At 43.6% G+C, this 5,880-nt stretch overlaps 1 pseudogene; it reads left to right on the top strand.

Annotated features, from left to right (window-relative positions):
- The first annotated feature begins 3,179 nt into the window (after positions 1-3,179).
- LOC134873454 (E3 ubiquitin-protein ligase TRIM39-like) lies at positions 3,180-5,510 on the top strand (annotated as a pseudogene).
- Positions 5,511-5,880: the final 370 nt, after the last annotated feature.

Genomic DNA, 5,880 nt, shown 5'->3' with positions numbered 1-5,880 from the left:
AAACAGTCCACGCTTTGTTTTGACTACAGTCTTAAAGGGGCAGTGAACACATCATCACTATTTAATTGGATTAACATTATGCTTATTAAATACAAATAAAATACAATAGATATAAAGATATATAAATAAATACAATCGTTAAAACATAATATTTTTAAAAATATGTATCTATGTTTATTATGAATTAAAAAAAAGAAAAAACCCAAACATATCAAACTTTAAATCAATGAAAATCTGACATTAGCAGCAAAACAGGTGTGGACCTACACATGGAAATATACAAAGGATGAAATATCAACACTGTATCACAGCGTAAAGTCACTATAATAAACAATATATATTTAATTACATTCAGTTTTTCTCTATTCATGTGTCCTGACTTGAAACTTGAAAGACAGAGGAACATGCTTTGAAAATAACTAGTTAAGGAATTATTTACTATGGGTCTCTGCATGACCTCGGTTCACAGCTAATCCCTGTTGCTTCTGGTTGCATCAGTTGTTGTTGCCACCACTTGATGGATGTACATGGCATGTGGTGACATTACTCGTCATGCTTTCACAAATAGGTTTACACACTTACAAAGCTGGCCATGTGTTCACCCAGGTGATTCTCAGTACAGGTGTTTCTGAGATCTCATAGAGAGATGCAAAGTTTGTATGTCATCTTGGATGTTCAGTGGGGTGGAGGTGACGTAAGTGATGTCATTGTATTCATACTGTTATCCGGGGTCAGGTGATGTTAATGATCTACGTGTATTTATTTGCACTCATCATCAGGTTTTCTCCAAAGAAAGAGTGTCATAAAGATCATCTCTTATCGGCTTGAATGTTATTAAAGAGGGCACTGTCTCATGTTGTCATCACTGGAGGGACAGCTGAGAGGGCCCTTTATCATGTTTTCTTTACTGGAAGCACACATTTGAGGCCACTGGAAGGGAACCCTGGGTATTTAATCAGGTTTTCTCCACTGCACTGGCACATTGGGGAGCACTTTCTTGTGTTTGCTCTACTTGAAAGCCCTCCTAGAAAGATCTTTATCCTGTTTTCTCTCCTTGAATGTTTACCAAGAGGGCCCTTGGTCATGTTTTCCCCAAAAGGCCCTCTAAAGGCCCCTTGTTCGGACAGGGTCGCACCATAGAGTCCACCAGTGTATGTTTGCATGTATGCAAAGAAAAGTTGTTCTGAACACACCACCAGGAAGAGTAACAGTGACGAACCAAAATTACCCCAAATAAAAATAAATATGTTACCATGCACTGTACTTGCAATGCATGCTGGGACTGAATGAACTGTAGTCCCATAAGGTCGCGTACAAGAAAAATCCGGCAAAGAAAGGAATGAATGATCACGTTTCAGCTTATCTAACTCTGTGAGTTCATTGATCTTTGTTGAGGGGATTACTTCCGTCACCCGGTGTGCATCCTCAGCCCCCAAGAGCGAGCGACTGAGAGCCAAGTTCAGAAATAACCTTCCGATATAGAATAAATGTCGGGGTCCCTCAGAATCCTAGGCCAGCCTGGGAGACGGTTCACACGGACTGAGTTTATATTCAGGAAGCAGCTCATTTCTTCTGTTAAGTCATCTGAATCCTGCTCTTCCTCATTTCCAAACTCATAGCCCCCCACTCTGTACTGAGAGGGGCATATATAACTTTCATTAAAAATCTCATTTGCAATTCCCATCATGGCAATACAGAGGCAGCTCTTTCCATCGATGCACATCCATTTCCCGTTTTGACAAAATGAGTATATTCCTGCTGTTTTATCGAGCAGATTATGTGTGATTGAGTGTGATTCCCACCACAGATAGCAATGCTAATGTAATCAGTTCCATTACACCACTTTTCATCACTCGTCGGCTTTGTTAAATTCTTTTTATCCTCAGTTGAGATGAGAGGAAAGGACATCATCTGCTGAGGTGGTGAAACTGTTTGGGGAATTGATTATCTCTTTAGAACATTTATTAATCAATCATAAAGGGTTTCAGCATCCATTCTATTTATTATGATGGACTGTAAACTGCTGTCGCTACACTGCGAGAGAAGCACTCAGCTGGAGACCAGGGGACACTAAAGAGAGACACATACAGCCGGAGACCAGGGGACAGTAAAGAGAGACGCACACAGCCGGAGACCAGGGGACACTAAAGAGAGACGCACACATCCGGAGACCAGGGGACACTAAAGAGAGACGCACACAGCTGGAGACCAGGGGACACTAAAGAGAGACGCACACAGCTGGAGACCAGGGGACACTAAAGAGAGACACACACAGCTGGAGACCAGGGGACACTAAAGAGAGACGCACACAGCTGGAGACCAGGGGACACTAAAGAGAGACGCACACAGCTGGAGACCAGGGGACACTAAAGAGAGACGCACACAGCCGGAGACCAGGGGACACTAAAGAGAGACGCACACAGCTGGAGATCATAAAGCTGTCTCTGTCTCTGTCTCTGTTGTTGTTCTCCTGAAATGTTTTTTGGTCTTATTCTAACGATGTGATCACATGACTCCTTCTGATGTCACTGCAGATCTGCTGGAAGCTAGCTCGCTAACGTAGCTAACCTTCAGATATACTGACAAACTCTTCCAGTTGTGAGACCGACTCACTCTGAGACCGACTCACTCTGAGACAGACTCACTCTGCCAATCTAAACAGGAAAGAGAGGCACAGTGCCTTTCAGTGCACATACTATACACACAATGAATACAAATCAATCCCTATGAAGGGTAAAAAGCTAATGTCCACGCAGCAGAAGAAGAGTGCACACAGACAAAAGAGGTAGAATTATCCTTCTGAAATATAGCAAGACAAAACACTCTGCTGATTAAATTCTGAGTTGTGTTCAGAGCCATGGACTCAATCTCCCAGGATCCTTCAGTGTGTAAAAACTACAACCACAAAAAGGCAGATTTAGCTTTGCTTATAAAATGTTAGATTTGAGATACTGTAAAGTGTATTTCCAGACATATTTAAAAACTGTATTAAACATAATTTGTCACAGACCCCGTGTTGAAGAACAGAAAGAACACAAAGACAGAAGCAGTGTGCAGGACGTAGAGAGGAAACATGACTCATGGGGTTGGAATGAAACTCAACCTGATGAGCTGTCATGATGAAGCTCCACCTACCACCTGACTCACCTGAGACAAACCAGGAAACAGAGTTATTCTGCCTCGCTGAGAGAACACAAACACACACACACACACACACACACACACACACACACACACACACACACACACACACACACACACACACACACACACACACACACACACACACACACACCTGCTGAGAGACGGACTATAAGATTCAACTTCACACCGACAGCTCTTCCACTGAGAGAGGACGTCCACAGGAGGGAATCCTGGAACACCTTCCACTTCAAGCAGCTGCTGAATCCACACACTGAGCGAGAGTTTCTCCAGAACAAAGACTCACAGTGAAAGTAAGTCTCAGGGAACAGGGAGCGGCTGCTGCTGAGTTTACTGCTTCACTCACAGACAACATGGCTTCCAGATTAGAGGAGGATCTCTGCTGTACTGTGTGCCATGAGGTCTTTAAAGACCCTGTCGTCCTGTCCTGCAGCCACAGCTTCTGTAGAGGCTGTCTGCAGGACTGGTGGAGGGAGAAACAAATCAAAGAGTGTCCACTTTGTAAGAGATCTTCAAAGTATAAACCTCCTGTAACCTGGTGTTGAAGAACCTGTGTGAGAGTTTCCTGCAGGAGAGAGATCAGAGATCTCCAGAGGCTCTCTGCAGTCTGCACTCTGAGAGACTCAGACTCTTCTGTCTGGACCATCAGCAGCCAGTGTGTCTCGTCTGCAGAGATTCAGAGAAACACACCGACCACAGATTCAGACCCATCGATGAAGCTGCACGACAACACAAGAAGGAGCTTCAGGAAACTCTGAAACCCTTCAAGGAGAAGTTAGAGACTTTTGAACGAGTTAAAAGGAGTTTGATCAGACAGCAGGACACCTGAAGGTCCAGGCCCGACACACAGAGCTGCAGATTAAGGAGCAGTTTAAGAAGCTTCACCAGTTTCTAGAAGAGGAAGAGGAGGCCAGGATGGCTGCACTGAGGGAGGAAGAGGAGCAGAAGAGGAGGATGATGGAGGAGAAGATGGAGGCTGTGAGCAGAGAGATAGCAGCTCTTTCACTCACAGTCAGAGACACAGAGGAGGAGCTGAGAGCTGAAGACGTCTCCTTCCTGCTCAACTACAAGGCTGCAGTGGAGAGGCTGCAGCGCCCCCTGCTGGAGGCTCCACAGCTGCCCTCAGGGGCTCTGATAGACCAGGCCAAACACCTGGGCAACCTCAGCTTCAACATCTGGAGCAAGATGAAGGACCTGGTGTCCTACTCTCCTCTCATCCTGGACCCAAACACTGCTGGTCCATACCTCATCCTGTCTGAAGATCTGACCGGAGTGAGACGAGGAGGAGAGAGAGAGAAACTTCCTGATAATCCAGAGAGGGTTGTTAGGTTCTCTGTCCTGGGCTCTGAGGGCTTTAACTCAGGGACTCACAGCTGGGATGTCCAGGTTGGAGACAGTAGAGGCTGGGGACTGGGTGTGTTAGCAGAGTCTGTCCAGAGGAAGAGAGACATAGAGTCTGGATTATGGAGAATACGGTTTTATAAAGGTAATTACTCAGCATGTTCTCCATCAGATCCATTCTCTCCTCTCCTCCTGCAGAAGGAGCTCCAGAGGGTCAGAGTGAATCTGGACTGGAACAGAGGAAAGCTGTCGTTCTCTGATGCTGACACTAACACACACATACACACCTTCACACACACTTTCACTGAGAGGATGTTTCCATACATTTATAGCTGTGATGAACAACCAGTGAAGGTGTTACCAGTGAAGGTCTCTGTGACTGTAGAACAACAGAGATGATGAAGATGATGATGATGATGATGATGATGATGATGATGATGATGATGATGATGATGATGATGACGACGACGACGATGATGATGATGGTGTGGTGGTGATGATGATGATGATGGTGATGATGATGATGATGATGATGATGATGAAGATGATGATGATGATGATGACGACGATGATGATGATGATTATGATGATGATGATGATGATGATGATGATGATGATGATGATGATGACGACGATGATGATGATGATTATGATGATGATGATGATGATGATGATGATATGATGATGATGATGATGATGATGATGATGATGATGATGATGATGATGATGATGATGATGATGATGATGATGATGATGATGATGATGATGAAGGCAGTTTCCAGTGAAGGCTTCTCAGATGGTTGCTAGGCAGGTTAACCATCACAGAGAGAACTGGAGGATTCCCCAAAGATGTGAACCTGTTCCTCTGATGTTCGGTCAGTAGGCCTGCTGATATATCCATGTGTGTGTGTTCATCAGGGAGCATCAGTGTGAGTGTGTGTTCAGGTCAGTGTGATTCTGGTGTTGGGTTTATGGTTTTTGTTCATAAAATAAATGAAGAAGAAACATTCTGAGTTTCTTTATTTGAACAACTGACTTTTTACAGCTGAGGTTAAACTTCCCAATGATCAGAAATAAAGCTCTCTGCAGACATGCAGCATAGAAGCACGATACAACAACTCAAGGACACAAGGAGAGAGGGGAGAGAAGAACAATCAAATACAGAGACACAAATCAGGATCCTACAGAAAATACAGGAGACATAAGACCACATCAAGAAATACAAGAAATACTAAAACCTATAAAGTACTTTTTATTTTGGTACTTTAAATAAATTTAGTTGAGAATACTTTTTAAAATCTGAATTCAGAACTCAGAAAAAAATCTGAATTATTCAGAAAAGTTCAGAAAAAGGAATTTTCAGAAATCAAAATCAAA

Source organism: Eleginops maclovinus, chromosome 12 (genome assembly GCF_036324505.1).
Source record: "Eleginops maclovinus isolate JMC-PN-2008 ecotype Puerto Natales chromosome 12, JC_Emac_rtc_rv5, whole genome shotgun sequence".
NCBI lineage: Eukaryota > Metazoa > Chordata > Actinopteri > Perciformes > Eleginopidae > Eleginops > Eleginops maclovinus.
Note: the sequence above shows the minus strand (reverse complement) of the source record. Positions and strands in the feature narration are given on the sequence as shown.